Consider the following 17,963-nt stretch of genomic DNA (forward strand, 5'->3'; position numbering starts at 1 on the left):
GGCTGCTTTTGTAATTCTTCTCTATTTCTTTCTTTCTCTTGTTAGCTTCTCTTGTGCTTTGATGACTTTCTTTAGTGCTATGTTTATATTCCTTTTTCTTCTTATTTATGTATCTGTTATAGGTTTATGGTTTGTGGTTACCATTAGGTTCATATATAGCAATCTATTTATATAGCAGTGTGTTTTAAGTTGATGGTTGCTTAAATTTGAGCACATTCTAAAATCACTACATTTTCATTACCTCCCCATGTTTTACACTTTTGACATCATATTTTATACCTTTCTAATTTGTGTACTGTTTAACTTATTATTTTATATATAAATAATTTTACTATTTTTTTCTTTTAATCTTCACACCAGCTTCATAGGTGGTTGGTGGTTGATCCACTACCTTTACTATACATTAGCCTTTATGGATGTGTATTTTCATTCATAACTTTCTTATTTCTATTTATGGTCTTTTCTTTTCAATTAAAGAAGCCCCTTTAACATTTCTTGTAAGTCAGGTTTAGAGGTGATGAACTCCTTTAGTTTTTCTATGAAACTCTTTTTTTCTCCTTCAATGTTGACTGATAATTCTTGCCAAGTAGAGTATTCTTGGTTGTAACTATTTTTTTCCTTTCAGTACTTTAAAGAGATTAGTCCAGTCCCTTGTGGCTTGTAAAATTTCTGCTAAAAATTTAGTTCATAATGTTAAGGGGATTCTCTAGTAAGTAACCAGCTGTTACTCTCTTGCTGCTTTTAAGATTCTTTACTTTGAAATTTGAGGTTTTAATTATAATCTATCTTGATGTGGATCTCTTTGGCTTCATCAAAGAGAATTTGGAACTCTCTTTGCTTCCTGGACCTGTATATCTGTTTCCTTCAACAGGTCAGAGACATTTTCAGCCATTATTTATTCAAATAGTTTTTTTGTCCTTTTCTCTTTCTTTATCTCTCTCCTGTTCTGGGGACCCTATAAATAGAATGGTAGTATGCAAGATGTTGTCCCATAGGCCCATTAAACTATCCTCATTTTTTAAGTTCTTTTATCTTTTTGCTGTTCCAATTGGGTGATCTCAACTGCCCTGTCTTCCAGATTGCTTATCTGTTCTACATCCTCTAACCAGCTGTTAATTTTGTCTAGTGTATTTTTCACTTCAGTTATTATATTCTTCACTTCTGATTGGTTCTTTTTTATATTACCTGTCTCACTGTTGATGTTTTCTCTGAGTTCATTCATTTTTCTCCCAAGTTTAGAGAGCATCTTTATTACTATTTATTACTATTACTTTGAACTCTTTGTCTGGTAAATTGCTTATTTTCATTCTATTGTTTTTTTTTTTTCTTTTTTTCCCCCTTTGGTTTTGTCTTGTGCTTTCACTGGGAAGTTATTCTTCTGTCTCCTCATTTTGCCCAACTCCCTGTGTTTTTTTTTTTGTTTGTTTGTTTGTTTGCTTGTTTTTGTTCTTGTTCTTTTTTTGTTTAATTTTTTTATATGCTAGGTGTATCAGCTACATCTCACAGTCTTGAAAGAGTGGCCTTATGTAGAAGGTATCCTGTGGAGCCCAGTGTCATAATCACCCCTTTTCACTAGGGCCAACTGCTCCAGGGATATTCCCCATGTGGGTTTTGTACTCCCTTCTATTGTGGTTGGACTGTGATTGCTACAAACATGCTGGTGGGCAAGGTTGAGCCCCAAGGAGGCAGGCTTTAAGGCCTGGACATGACTGTTATGGACATACTGATGAGCAGGGCTGGCGTCTGCCCTTGTTATAGATGAAAATTGTCTGTGACTGCTGTAGGCATGCTAATGGATGGGGATGGCTGTAGCATGACTGACTGTGAGACACATAAGTGACTTTTGTGTGTATGCTGGTGTGTTCAGGGCTAGAACTGCTTTGGAAAGGAGCTGGTGCCAGCCCACGGCTTCCTGCTGAGCATGCTACATAAACTGTTATCAGAGGATCTAACTTAATCCAATGATATCAAGCAAAATTTACCTTAAGAGTTATTTTTCATTCATTCATTCACTCATTTATTCATTGAACAAGCACCTAATTAACCACTACTTTGTGTCAGGAACTGTTCTAAGTTTTAAAGATAAAGCAGTGTGTCAAACATTAAATCTTGCTCTAATGGAGCTTATATTGTAGTTGGAGAACATGATGATAAGCAAATGTATGAGGGGATAACAATGAAAAAATAAAGCCAGTGTTTAATATAGTATCTGAAAAGAGAGTATAGTGTAGTTAAGCAAAATAAGTGTTAGATAGGAAGAATACTCCAGTCAGAGGCTGCTATAATGCACACAGTACCTGAGATAAGGATAGTACGCAAATTTCAAGAAATGTGGCTGGAACAAAGATTTCCAGGTGTATGGGGAGTATTATGAAAGAAAGTTGAAAGGAAAATAAGACCTATACTCTTCCAAGGTTGTTATTCCTTTGTGAGGATTTTGCACTTTATCTTAATGAAATTGAAAACAACTAAAAGATTCTAAGAATGGAAAAGACATTAATTTTTTAAATATATTAATTTCTGAGCACAGAGACAACTATTGTATTTTTTGTTTTGTTTTGGTTTTTTTGTGGTACGCGGGCCTCTCACTGTTGTGGCCTCTCCTGTTGCGGAGCACAGACTCCTGATGCACAGGCTCAGTGGCCATGGCTCACGGGCCTAGCCGCTCTGCGGCATGTGGAATCTTCCCGGACCGGGGCATGAACCCATGTCCCAGCATCGGCAGGCAGACTCTCAACCAGTGTGCCACCAGGGAAGCCCCAACTATTGCATTTTAATGGAAAAGATAAAGAAGATGTACTGATGAAGCTGTTATATTTGCCTATCAACAGCATTAGTTCCCACTGCAGTTAACAGGGTGAAAGACTGTCATTGGCAGTGACTAAATTAATTTCCCTAGTTTTACCTCTCTCCTTAAGGAGGTTTCTAAGTGCACAACAACAAACAATATTCCAATATTTCCTAATAATGCACCACTTGATTTATTATGCCAACAAAATCATTATACTGTGATGTAATAGAGCCCATTTACATGTTTAAAAGCCATTTTTGGCATCCATAAAACTGTGGGATTTATTTTACAATGTGAGGAACATTTATGACAAGAGTCAATTTACAATTGCTAAAATTGCATTAGCAGTAAACATGCAAACTATGGCAATTGTAAGCCTTTAAACTTATTGTTACTGGAAATATTTCTCAGCCTCTAATCCCTGAGTACATCAAACTGTATATTTATTTTCTTTCTAAAAATAATTACTAGACTTTATCATTTTTAGTATAGTTTTAGATTTACAGAATTCCATACACCTCTTCAACACCTCCCCCCTCCCCGACCTTTCCTTTTAGGTACATTTGTTAACATTAATGAGCTAATATTAATATATTATTATTAACTATAGTCCATAGCTTACCTTAAGATTCACTTTTGTAGTGTACAGCTCTATGGGTTTTGACAAGTGCATAATCTCTATCATTAGATATTTAATATCTATAATTAAATTTTCATGAAGAAGAGATTCAGTTTCCTAAAAATCACCTATTTGTCCATTCCCTCCACTCCCTGAATCACTAACAACCACTGATCTGTTTACTGTCTCTATGATTTTACCTTTTCCAAAATGTGATATTGTTGAAAATCAGAGTATATGGCTTTTGATAAGGCCTTGTTTAATTTAGAAATAGGCATTTAACATTCCACCATATCTTTTTTTGTAGCTTGATAACTCACTTCAAACAAATTGAATAATATTCCATTTTTTCTAAATGAAACATATATTGACAAAAGATATTTTTGTTATCCAGAATGTCCTTTTTTTAATGGGTGAAAATATATAGCTGGCTCACTGTTGCTACTTTGATTATCTCTCATGTGCAGAGTTGAGTGATCCTATAGATATGGTCAAAGAATAAGGTCAAAAGAAAAAACTATAATCAATGGAATCAGAGTGATGAGCAGAAACGAATAAAGAACAGAGCATAGCCCTAGAGGGAAGCTTGAGGTACAAAGACAGATGATAGAGTTCATTATATATCTCAAGATTAATATCCTTGATGAAAAGGATAGAGAAATGAGACCAGATAGGGTAACAGGGACTCTCAGAGAAACCACAAAACAAGCTTAACAAAAGAGAGAAGGGCTAGAGGTAAAAAATGGAGAAAAGAAACTTGATAATCTATATTGTAAACACAGTGTGTGCTTGAAGACAGAATACATTAGTTTTTTTTGTTTTTGTTTTGCTTTAGTAATTTTACCTCTTATAGGCAGGGGGTCTAGAGAATTAGATGAAGGCAATCAAAAGTTACTACAAACTTCCAGTTACAAGATAAACAAGAACTAGGGAAGCAATTCATAACATAATAACTATAATTAGCACTGCTATGTGTTATATATGAAAGTTGTCAAAAAAGTAAATCCTAGGAGTTCTCATCACAAATTTTTTTTCTGTTTCTTTAATCTTGTATGTATACGAGATGACGAATGTTCATTAAATTTATTGTGGAAGTTATTTGATGACGTATGTAAATAAGATAATTATGTTGTAAACTTAAACTATAGAGTGCTGTTTGTCAAGTATATTTCAACAAAACTGGAAGAAAAAAAGATATAGAGCAATAGGAAGAAAAAAAGGAACCACACAAACCCTATAAGACTCACTTTCTTCATTTGTAGTATCCAATGTCTCTTTAATTGGTGAGATTCTGTGAATATTTCTCCCCACGGGAAAATGACATTTTATTGTTAAAATTCTAACTTGAGAACACACTTATAAGAAAGAACACATATGTTTTTCATAAATAAACTACAATTTTCCTGAAAAAAAACTAATAATTTTACCTCTTGAGGGTTAATGTTTATTCTATGCATAAACCTTATGCATGTTCCTGAAACAGAGGAAATGGGTTGGAAGAAAATTTGGTCTGTCTTTGCCACTTTATATTAATTGCATATAGGGATCACATTTTTGCTCCCTTAAGAGAAAAGAAAAATAAAATAAATTTAAATAATAAAATATTACTATCTATATCTTAGAGCAGAAGAAATTACTTGGAAAGATGAAGAAATGGGAGGAACAGAAAGAAGACAGGATGCATTTCTTCTTCCTACATTTCATAAATATATGAAGAGTAGGTCGGAATAAAACAAGAGCAGAATAAGCTTCCTTGTCCTGAAAGCCATCTAATGCCTATTAGCAAATAGTCTGATATTCTTTTGTGTAGCAAGATGAAGGATATGAGGGCTGATCAAGGAAAAATATATGACCATGTAGTGGTAGTACTAAACAATGGGCTTTGTTTGGGTGGACTTTGACGGGATTGCATGCAAGTGGAGGTCCCTCACATCATAAGACCTTCCAGAGACAACCCAGTGTTACCAAATGCAAGTTCATGTGCCAGACACATAATGAGGCCAAACAATACTGAAACATTGGAGTTTGGAGCAGAGAAAGGTTTGTTAGAGGACTATGTAAGGAGACAGGTGGCTCATGCCCAGAAAAACCCCAAACTCTCCAAAGAGTTTTAGCAAAGCAGTTTTAAAGGAAAGGTGAGGGAGGGGTGAAAACTTCCTGGTGTAAGAATCCTTTGTTTGGGCTTCCCTGGTGGTGCAGTGGTTGAGAGTCCACCTGCCGATGCAGGGGACACGGGTTCATGCCCCGGTCCGGGAAGATCCCACATGCCGCAGAGCGGCTGGGCCCGTGAGCCATGGCCGCTGAGCCTGTGGGTCTGGAGCCTGTGCTCTGCAATGAGAGACGCCACAACAGTGAGAGGCCCGCGTACTGCAAAACAAATAAATAAATAAAAATTAAAAAAATAATCCTTTGCTCTTGTAGCTGTCCATTTAGACCAGGTCACAAAGTTCCTGTAAACCTCCAACAAGACACATGTTATTCTCTGTTCTGAAACTTTTTATATGAATGGACTCCTAAAGGTCATAGCCTTGAGAATAGGTTAACCTCTATATTTCAGGCTATAGGCAACATTGTCTTACAAAAGATGCAGAGCCAGCATGACTCAGCACAGGCAGCAGAGCACAAAGGTTAAAGCAAAAGGACCAGCTCTAATATGGAGTCAGATATTTTCTTCCTTATTACACCAGGAAGCAAAGAAGGCTAGAGAACTCCTGAGGGAGAGGTTTATTAGAGGGTAACTTTCTAAGTGATGGCACTCAGCAGCAAAATGGGGAGGGGGGTCGGAGGACTCAGAAAGGCTGCAGTGGCCTGGGGTCTTTTATAGCCCCGAGGTTTGTATTATTTACGGCTAGCAGATATTGGGTGCTGTTTTGTGGATGATCCAAAGCAAGCAGGCACCAATATGCTTATTGGAGCTATTTTTAAAGCAAATAGAGGTATAAAATTTTTAGTTTTCCCAGTCAGCTGTGGAGAAGTAAACAACATAGGACCAATATACAAAGGCATCTTCATTCAACTCATTTATATACACATGGGCTTTATGATACATGCAAGCCCTTGACTACTACATTCTGCTTTCCTTTTTCTGGTATATGGGACAAGTGGCTGAGGTTCTTTTGCACATTTCCCTGTGCAAAAATGTTTATTTCCAAAGTTAGATATTGAAGGCCTGTATGAATATGTTCCAGCTATAGGCAAATGGATAGATGATAGAAAGATAAATAGATAGATAGATAGATATAGCCAAACAGACAGACAGACAGAGAGATAGGTTATACCTTGTAAATTCCACATGACCTTGTTAAGATTCATTGATTGCAACCATTTCTGGCTTAAAACTCAAATCTTTTCAGATAATTTTCACCCTCACTCCCTCTCTCTTAAGTTTATTCTAGCTCTGAAGCTTACCTAAACTGGAATGTTGGTGTGGAATATGTCTCCCCTTGCTGGTCTTGATCAACAGTACCCAAGATTAATCTACCAGTCATCAGGTAGTAAAAGTGATTGAGATATAACTTATTCTGTGCTATAGTATAATTTTTTTAAACTTAGTTTTGTTTTTCATCAGTGTTTGTGACTTGTAAAAATAATATCTGCACTATATTTATTTTATATACCACTTTTGCTCCCTGTTTCCTCTTCTTAGGGATGTCTGCCTTCTTCTTCTGCCCCTCAGTTTCCTCCAGGCACTCTGTTATCTCCAAGAAACCTCCTCTGTCTACTCAGCTGCAGAGAAATCTACCTTTTGAGTTCCTAAAGAAATAATTAGCTTTACCCCTTACTCATTACTTTTTATCTATAATCTATTATTGTCAGACAAGATATGTGCATACTTTGTTTCCCCCTGCAACATCCATTCATTCATTTGAATACATTTATTAAATGCCTATTATGTATCAAACACTGTTTTATGCATTGGGAATATAGCAGAGCACAAAAAGGTAAAAAAAAATCTTCTTTTTTGGAGCTTGTATTTCAATGACACAGGCAAACAATACACATGATAAATAAGTAAATATTTATTATGGTATGTTAGATAGGGATACCTGCTAAGGAGAAAATAATTAGACACTAAAAGAGAATTGGAGGTATCAAGAAGGAAGGTAAATTTTTTAAAATGTGTTGAGCAGAGAGAGATTCACTGAGAACGTGAGAATGATGTTAGTGGGCTTGTTATGTGGATAGCTTGGGGAACAGCATAGAGCATAGAGGAAACATCAAGTTCAAAATCCTGTAGTTGAGCCATACGTGGAATTTTTGAGAAACAACAAGAATACCAGTGTTCAAAGTGATTAAGTAAGAGAATAAAGTGTATAAATTCAGAGAGTCAGTTTCAGGGAGTGAGACGGAGGCAGATCATGTGAGGGATTTTTTAGATCAGAACACAGATATACATGTTTACTTTGAGTGAAATGGGAAAACAAAATAATTTTAAACAGAAGAGTGATATAATTTGATTCATGTTTTAAAAGGATCCCACTCTGTTGGGAAGAGACTACAAGGAGAGAAGGACAGAAGGGGACCTAGTTGGAAGACTTGCAATTATCAATGTGTAAGATAAAGATATATTGGGCCAGAGTGGTAGCAGCATTAGCTGGTGAATGAGGTCAGGTTTTGGGGATATCTAAAAGTAGAGCCAATCAGATTTGATGGTAAATTGCATGTAAGGTATGAATAAAGGAGAATCAAGAGTAAGATCGGGCTTCCCTGGTGGCGCAGTGGTTGAGAGTCCACCTGCCGATGCAGGGGACATGGGTTTGTGCCCCAGTCCAGGAAGATCCCACATGCCGCGGAGCGGCTGGGCCCATGAGCCGTGGTCACTGAGCCTGTGCATCCGGTGCCTGTGCTCTGTAACGGGAGAGGCCACAACAGTGAGAGATCCACATACCCCAAAAAGAAAAAAAAAAAAAAAAAGAAAGAGTAAGATCACAGTTTTTGAAAAATTTTATTGAAGTATAGTTGATTTACAATACTGTGTTAATTTCAGCTGTAAAGCAAAGTGATTCATATATATATATATATACTTTTTCATATTCTTTTCCCTCATGGTTTATCACTGGTTATTTAATATAGTTCCCTGTGCTAAAGAGTAGGACCTTTTTGCTTATCCATTCTAGATATAATAGTTTGAATCTGCTAATCCCAAACTCCCAATCCATCCCTCCCCCACCACACCCCCTTGGTAACCACAAGTCTGTTCTCTATGTCTGTGAATCTGTCTCTGTTTTATAGGCAAGTTCATTTGTGTCATATTTTAGATTCCATGCATAAGTGATATCATGTGGTATTTGTCTTTCTCTTTCTGACTTACTTCACTTTGTATGATAATCTCTAGGTCCATCCATGTTGCTGCAGATGCCATTATTTTACTCTTTTTTATGGCTGAGTAGTATTCCATTGTATATATGTACCACATCTTCTTTATCCATTCATCTGTCCTTGGACATTTAGGTTATTTCCATGTCTTGGGTATTGTGAAGAGTGCTGCTATGAACATAGGGGGCACATGTATCTTTTTGAATTATAGTTTTGTTTGTATATTTACCTAGGAGTGGGATGGCTGGATCATATAGCAATTTTATTTTTAGTTTTTTGAGGAGCCTCCATAGTGTTTTCCATAGTGGCTGTACCAATTTACATTCCCAACAACAGTGTAGGAGAGTTCCCTTTTCTCCACACCCTCTCTAGCATTTGTTATTTGTAGACCTTTTAATAATGATTATTCTGACTGGTGTGAGGTGGTACCTCATTGTAGTTTTGATTTGCATTTCTCTAAAAGTTAACAATGTTGAGCATCTTTTCATGTCACACTGTTTAATATCAGTTAGTTTTCTATGTGAGTATATATCTGGCTTCCCCATATATCATTAAATGCTCTTTGAGGACATGGCCTTTGATTTCTCCATAATGCTCTGCAAAAGAACAATAACCAATAAATATGGATTTAAATACTTCATTTCTTTGTCTAATCAATTTGCTTAAGTTTCACATATATATGTTTTTTTGGTTCAAAGTTCTGAGGCAGAAAATATTAATTTGTGTTGCCCTTCTTCCCTGAAATGACCATTGCCCTCCATGTAGCATCTTCTTGTGCCTGACAAAGAGAATTCTCATTGCAGTTGCTTTATGCAATTGGAAGTCTATTTAATATGTTTTGATCATTAAAAAATGGAATTAATAAATATTAAAAGTGGAAGTAAACTTAGAGGATGGATATTTTACTGTATCTGAGAAATCTCTATAACTACACTCTCCTAGCCAGTAGCCACTGGGCATGTGTAACTGTTAAAATATGACTAATCCATATTTCAAGGAAAACTGAAGTTTACATGGAATTTCAAAAATTTAACACAAAATTGTAAAAATCTCATTTTTATATTCATTACATGTTGGAATGACAATATTTTGGATATATTAGGTCTAATCCAATACATTAATTAATTCCTACTTTTTAAGTTATTTTTAAATGAGAATACTTATTTTTAAATAAGAAAACATAATTACATATATGGCTTGCACTTCTGATTCACGTTTTGTTTCCTTTGTACAGTGCTATTCTATAATATGCATTGCAGCCGAGGTGTTTGTGATGACAAAGAGTCCACTGCTTATCTAAGCAGCAATGCACCCACCGTCATTAGATAACTCCAGACTTTGACTTTGTCTTTCCTATTGTGAGCAAAATCTGCTTTCTTAAAATTTAGCTTTATAGATTGTATTGATGTTCTCTCCATTTATGAAGAAACAGTAAAACTTTTCAAATATGCTAAGTCCATTCAATTTATATAATGTATTAACTTAATCTGCATTGCTGTAATAAACCTTCCAGGAATTATATTTATATTTTACTATGTGCTTTGATCCAACAGAGTAAATTTTGTTTGAGTTTCTGGGACAGTTTTAAGCTAATAGGTGAGGTCTTTTGGGATAGATGAACCTTGGAGTCTCTGCCAAATTGTAGCATGTAAGTAGAAGACTACTACTTCTCTGGCCACTAGGTTATCCTGCAGTCTGGGGACTGCTTTCTCCAAGCTTTTCTTGATTCTTCTCATATCCCCGTTTGCCCTGTTGAAATCCTTGTGATTTCTTTTTACATTAGGCAAAGGCAAAAAACAGCCTTTACTTACTAACACCATACACAAAAATAAACTCAAAATGGATTAAAGACCTATATATAGGCCAGACACTATAAAACTTTTAGAGGAAAACATAAGCAGAACACTCTATGACACAAAGCACAGCAAGATCATTTTGACCCACCTCCTAGAGAAATGGAAATAAAAACAAAAATTAACAAGTGGGACCTAGTGAAACTTAAGCTTTTGCACAGCAAAGGAAACCATAAAAAAGACAAAAAGCACTCAGAATGGGAGAAAATATTTGCAAACGAAGCAACTGACAAAGGATTAATCTCCAAAATATACAAGCAGCTCATGCAGCTCAATATCAAAAAAACAAACAACCCAATCCAAAAATGGGCAGAAGTCCTAAATAGACATTTCTCCAAAGAAGTCATACAGATTGCCAACAAACACATGAAAAGACGTTCAATATCACTAATTATTAGAGAAATGCAAATCAAAACTACAATGAGGTATCACCGGTTAGAATGGCCATCATCAAAAATCTGCAAACAATAAATGCTGGAGAGGGTGTGGAGAAAAGGGAACCCTCTTGCTCTGTTGGTGGGAATGTAAATTGATACAGCCACTATGGAGAACAGTATGAAGGTTCCTTAAAAAACTAAAAATAGAACTACCACACGACCCAGCAATCCCAGTACTGAACATGTACCCTGAGAAAACCAAAATTCAAAAAGAGTCATGTACCACAATGTTCATTGCAGCTCTATTTACAATAGCCACGACATGGAAGCAACCTAAGTGTCCATCAACAGATGAATGGATAAAGAAGATGTGGCACATATATACATGGAATATTACTCAGCCATAAAAAGAAACGAAATTGAGTTATTTGTAGTGAGGTGGATGGACCTAGAGTCTGTCATACAGAGTGAAGTAAGTCAGAAAGAAAAAGATAAATACTGTATGCTAAAACATATATATGGAATCTAAAAAAAAAGGTTCTGATGAACCTAGGAGCAGGACAGGAATAAAGATGCAGATGTAGAGAATGGACTTCAGGACATGGAGAGGGGATACGTTTAGCTGGGATGAAGTGAGAGTACCACTGACATATATACACTATATACACTACCAAAGGTAAAATAGATAGCTAGTGGTAAGCAGCCACATAGCACAGGGAGATCAGCTCAGTGCTTTTTGACCACCTAGAGGGGTGGGATAGGGAGGGTGGGAGGGAGGTGCAAGAGGGAGGGGATATGGGGATATATGTATGCATATAGCTGATTCACTTTGTTATACAGCAGAAACTAACACAACCTTGTAAAGCAATTATACTCCAATAAAGATGTTAAAAATAATAATAATAAAAAAATTTAAAAAACAGCCTTTGCAAATGTTTCTTCTTCATGATAAACCCCCTTGATTATGGAGGATGCAAGGAAGGTACTGTAGAAGAACTAGGGGAAGATCAATTGAATTAATTAAAACATATATATATATATATATATATATATCTCAGCAGTTCAAATTCAACCAACTGGGCTGGTTTCTTCCAACTCTGTTCCATCACATTAACTCTCTTCAAAATCACTGGTATCTGGAGTGAATATCAACTTTAGAGTTATTTTCTCCCAATTTTAAAGTGCTCTGGTAGTATCATAGACTCCACAGAACTCTGTGACCTTCATGTGTGCTTTTCTGAAGGCATAATTGCTTGCTAAATTCTGGATCTGACAGTCACAATGCATTTTGGTTGTAAACCTGTAATATGCAAACTTGACAATTTTTGCTGCTGTATGGAGATGGAAGTGGGTGTGAGAAATACTTTCCTCTGTAATTAAGAGGAAGTATATGATTTGCCCTGACCCTTTATATTCAGAACAATGCTAGACCCTGCTTCAATCCAGAGAGAAGGGTAATCTCCTTCAGGAGTTATCCTATCCATCTGGTGTGAGAAGTAGGCCCTAACCCCAGTCAGAAAATAAAGTGCATAATATGAGTGGTGACATAAGGCTCTAAGTAGAGTAGAAACAGCAGTTAGAACACTTGAGAATCCCATACATTTGAAGAGTACTTTTGAGGTAATAGCGTGGTTTTCTATATATAATTTATTTTGTCCATTTCAATTATTGTTACAGGTAAGTTCAGTATTATCTTTATTAATATATAAATAATATAATATTATTATAATATATATAATAAATTGATAATAGGAAAGGGTAACAAAGTTAATGTGTGGTAGAAGGGGCCGTATGAGGTTCTCTGTTAGACAATATTCACTCTTTAATATGCCTCTTGGAACTGCCATTTATATTTCGGCTTACTAATTTTTTTAATGAAATATGCACAAGTTACAAAGACAGTAGAAGGATGAAAATGGGATGTCTCTGGTGAATATAACAACTAAGATTTATTCATTAGATTATCAGCCAAATTCAAAACTAGTAATCGGAATGGAAGAGGATAGTTGAATGTTGGGGTGGCATTCAGGGAGTGAGGGCACATGATGTGACAAAATTATGAGGGCACTTTTTGTCTGAGAGAGGGTAAATGCATGGAAAAACAGAAGTGTGATTCAACATAGTGTGGCCTAGTGTTGACCCTTGTTAAGAACATGTCAATTTCGATGAGGAAATTTCCCATCAAACCTAGGGTAAAAGAAGAATTTTTAGAGGAGGAGTGCTGTCATGAGATTTTTAATTTATTTTTTATTTTTTTATTTTTTCCCGGTATGCGGGCCTCTCACTGTTGTGGCCTCTCCCGTTGCAGAGCACAGGCTCCAGACACGCAGACTCAGTGGCCATGGCTCACGGACCTAGCCGCTCCACGGCATGTGGGATCTTCCCGGACCGGGGCACAAGCCCGTGTCGCCTGCATCGGCAGGCGGACTCTCAACCACTGCGCCACCAGGGAAGCCCCTGTCATGAGATTTTTGAAGAAATGAAATCTGTTTCACTTAATAGTTCAGAGGTTGTGGGCAAAACACTTTCATTGCACTGACATGACATGACAAATAATAATAATTAGCAGGACAAACAAGGGGCTTTATGAAAGTAGTTGGGCAAAATTATTTTATAAAGGGGTCAGTTTCTGTTACAGTAAGGGATTTTGAGGCCCCTTCAATTTGGAACAGTTTATATAAAAGGCTTATCTGTGGTTCATATTTAGCTCAGACTGATATAAAACTGAATCAGAGGAGTTATTTTTGAAACTGGTGTTCTATAGCCAATGACTATGTCTAGTCAAGAGTGACATATCTGAAAAGTGTGTCCTAAAGCAAGTAGTCTAATGTTGCTGGAAAGTGGCTGAAGATGTCAGAGCTGAAATCCCTAATGCAAAGTAATAGAAGACAATGCACACACCTCAGGGTTATGCAGTGTCTCCTTTATGAAGCATCATCAAAGATCATTCTACTTACATAAAATTCTTGTGATTCAGTTGAATAGAAATAGAAAGCAAAGAAACGTTTATTGTTCTCTCTGTAAAAGTAAAGCTATTTGAAAGAAGGCGGTGCTGTAGTAAAAAATATAATTGGAACTGGGCAGACAGTGTCATTGCTTCTAATTTACTAGAACTTAGCAATAGGAATAGCTAGAAAATCAACACAGAAATGCTAATCAGTGTGCAGGTATGCACAATGCCATCTGACACTAATCATATGTGACAGGATTGAATGAATACAGGCATTTGGGGAAGAAACAGAGAGCAGGCAGATTCTCAAAGATGACTGTGTCAGGGGTGGGATCCACAGTTACCTGTAGGAGGTATACAAACAGGTGAAAAATTATATACTTCCTTCCCTCCTTATTAGTAATGCTTCTAATAAGCCAAACCTACTATATGTCAATCGCAATATTCATGTATATTTGAACAAAGGATTATGCTAGCAAGTGGTAAAGTCAGATCCTGTCTCTTGTTCATGTTACTCCAAAACCAGATACATTTTTTCCCTTATAATCTATATCTTCAAAAAGAAAAGTATTTCTAAAACTTCCACCCCAGCTGTCCATGAAAGGTGACCATGAGGTAAGAAAGTGAGTCTCATTTTCAACTTGATAGAGGAGGAAATGTAATGCTAAGATACTGGATTGTATATTGAATATATTTATACCACAGACTATCTTTATAAGAAGCTGGTATAGCTATCAGATCAAACCAGAAAGCAGTCTATGTCTTTACAAAGTTGGTTCCTGGTATAATGCCCCAGTTCCAAATTTTCTGAACTCTAGGGATCCCTGTATTGGCTGCCAAGTAGATTATTATCTCAGAAAAGTGCACAAATCAGGCCATTAGACATTTTCTGATATTACTGCCTATCTTTTGTTTGATGCTTCTAATTGATATATTTTTCCATTTAGCATTATTGATAAAGTGTTTATATTTTACTAAAAGTTTTACGCATTAAAGTTAGATCAAGGACAAGACAGAAAAATATCCTGCCCTTATCAACCCTGTTTTCTGGAGAAAGAGATGGAAGCACAGGTATACATACATGTAAGAGTGACAAAGTATGCCAATACATGATAAGAGTGGGACTCAGAATGCAAAGGGAATTTTTCTTGAGAAGAATGAGAAAATGAGCAATGTTGGGAAAGCAAGTAAATGCCAAGTGAAAGTTCCTGAGATGGAAGCAAGGTTGGCTAATTTAAGGAACCACAAAAAGCTAATGGGACTAGAGTTATGTAAGCAAGAAAGAAAATGTTACGGGGGTCGTTTGGAAAGGCATGCCAGAGCCAGGTCATGTAGGAGAATGGTTTTCAACTCTGGGGAGCTATAAAAAAATGAATACTCAGGCTTTTCCTCAGAGAGTCTGATTTTTTGGTCTTGGGTAGGTCCTGGGCATAGGTATGCTATCAAAGCAGTCCAGGCAATGTAAACCTAAGCTTGAGAAAAATGGGAGCAGGGTGAGTAGGCCATCTTTCTCCCCTTAAATATGATGGGAAATTCTTCATGGGTTTTGACTGAGAGAGTAAAAAGATCTGATTCATCTCCTAAATGTAAAATTTTGGAAAGATTGACACCACGAGTAAGAGCATTGAAACGATAATCTTGTAAAGAATCAAGGTAATCCTGGAAATGGTTGAATTTACTCATTGAGTTTTCATGATATAATTTGTACAGAAAGCAGTAAAAAAGGAAAAAAAAAGCACTGTGGACCACTATGTTTGTTGGAAAAGTGGGCAGCAAAAATATGTTTCTCAAAATGTTGGCTGATATGATTAATTTCATATTTTTCAGCTTAGAATTAAATGGAGTAACTTCTTTACCCATTGAGGGTAATCGTTCTTGCTACAGGCATTATTTAAACTGTTTTTAGAATAAATTAAGATTTATAATCCAGGCAGTAATTTATTTTTAATTACACATTCATTCATACTGGCATAATGTAACAAACATTAATGCACATGTGCACCAGATATCATAAACCTTGGAGATGTACTGGTAAATAAGACACAATTTCGTCTCATATTTTATACATAAACGGGAAAAATATTGTGAGATTTGTACTGATATCAAGGAAAATGTAAAGGAAAGGACAGAATAGAGTAAAAGGGAAATATCAATACCTTAAAAAAATAACTTTTTTTTAATGCATAAAGAACTGTATTAGTCAAGGTTCTCCAGAGAAACAGAACCAAGTGTTTTGTGTGTGTGTGTGTGTGTCTCCCAGTTCTAGTCTGAAGGTCAGAACCTGCTGTAGAACCAGGAAAAGTCAACATTCCAGTACAAAGACCATCAGGCAGGAAAATTCTCTTACTTGGGTGAGGGTCAGCCTTTTGCTGTATTGAAGCCTTCATCTGACTGGATAAAGCCCACCCACATTATGAAGGGCAATCCATTTTACTTTGTCTACTGTTAGAAACGTTAATCCTATCCATCACAACCTTCACAGAACACCTAGAATAATGTTTGACCAAATATCTGAGAACTCTGTGTCCCATTCTAATTGACATAAAAAATTAAACATCACAAGAATTTTAAGGATTACCTTTTCCTCACTTATTTATGAATAAAATCTAACAAATGAATTAATATTATTGCTAACTTAAGTAACTATCCAGGGAATCAATAAAAATTTTTGTTTATTTGTTTTGTTTACTGTAATGCAAGTGCTGTCTCTGCCTCAAGAACGTACTAATGGCTGGGTCACTGGTGGCCAGGCACAGCACATGCATGGTGGCTTGCTGTTCCAAGATATCAAATTCAGATCACTAAATATTTCATATTTTAAGAGCAGCAGGCATTACTAGTATTCTTTTATACAATACACTTTTGCTCTCTCTCTCTATAGATAGATAGACATAGATAGATGATAGATAATAGATGAATGTATATATATATACACACACATGTACACATATATGCATATATGTATGTATACACATTGCACAATGTGTATGTATGTGCATGTGTGTGTGTGTGTGTATATATATATATATATATATATATAAATAAAATGTATATATATTCCAAACATTACCACAGTAAACGTCTCCAGACATTTCCAAATGCCCCTGGGGAACAGAATTCCCCCAGCTGAGAACCACTGATCTAGATAGATGCCTATACACACAAGTGGGTTGTATTACAGGAGAACACTGAGCCTGGGGAATCCACTGCTTTGTAGTAGCCCTTTAGTAAATTTGTTCTTTTCTGCAGAGAGACATTACCTCATTCTTCAAGGTTGCTTCTCACAAACAGAATGATGGCCTGGACAAAGAGCAGTTTTGGGCTTGAATTTGGGGTATAACCAGAAAACAGGCTGGAATACAAGAGACTCACAGACAAGTGTCTCCTGACAGCCACACAGTTGACTATAGAGTTTCATTCATTAGTAAATGCCCAGTGATAAAATAAGCCCAAAATACAGTCCCCTCTAATTTGCAATAAGTTTCCAAATTTAACACCAAGATCCTATATTCAAAAAATTTAGTTCCTTTTTTTTTCTCAGAAAAAGGAGCCGCATTTAGACAATCTGGATTAATTCATCACTTGGGCCTCCTTCCAGTGTAGGAAAATGAGCCAGCTCAGCACTCCTAACTGCTTACATTGAATTATAGGTAACCTGCAACATAGAAATAATAAATATGTCTTAATCATTGATTATTTTCTGTGATAGTTTGGACATCTCATCATCATATGTAATGGCTGTCATGAGAAATGATTATTTCCTTGAAGGATGTGGTTGATAATGGTCTTTTCCAATGACAGATACACATGATCAAGATAGAAAAATGCAGTAAGTCCAATGCATTTAACTTTAACTTACCAGATCTTGCACATGGGAGCAGAAAACACTAGGTCACCACATTATCAGTATACAATCTACAAGACCCACATTGCTGCTGTGGACCAGGACGAAAGCAGAGACTGACTTACTGTTGTGGGCAGAAAGGAAGGAAGCAGAGGCAAGGAGAATACTTGCCAGTATTCCATTCACAGGGAATTCATTAGGATTTATTAACAC

This window comes from Grampus griseus (assembly GCF_964374135.1).
Source record: "Grampus griseus genome assembly, chromosome: 15".
Taxonomy (NCBI): Eukaryota; Metazoa; Chordata; class Mammalia; order Artiodactyla; family Delphinidae; genus Grampus; species Grampus griseus.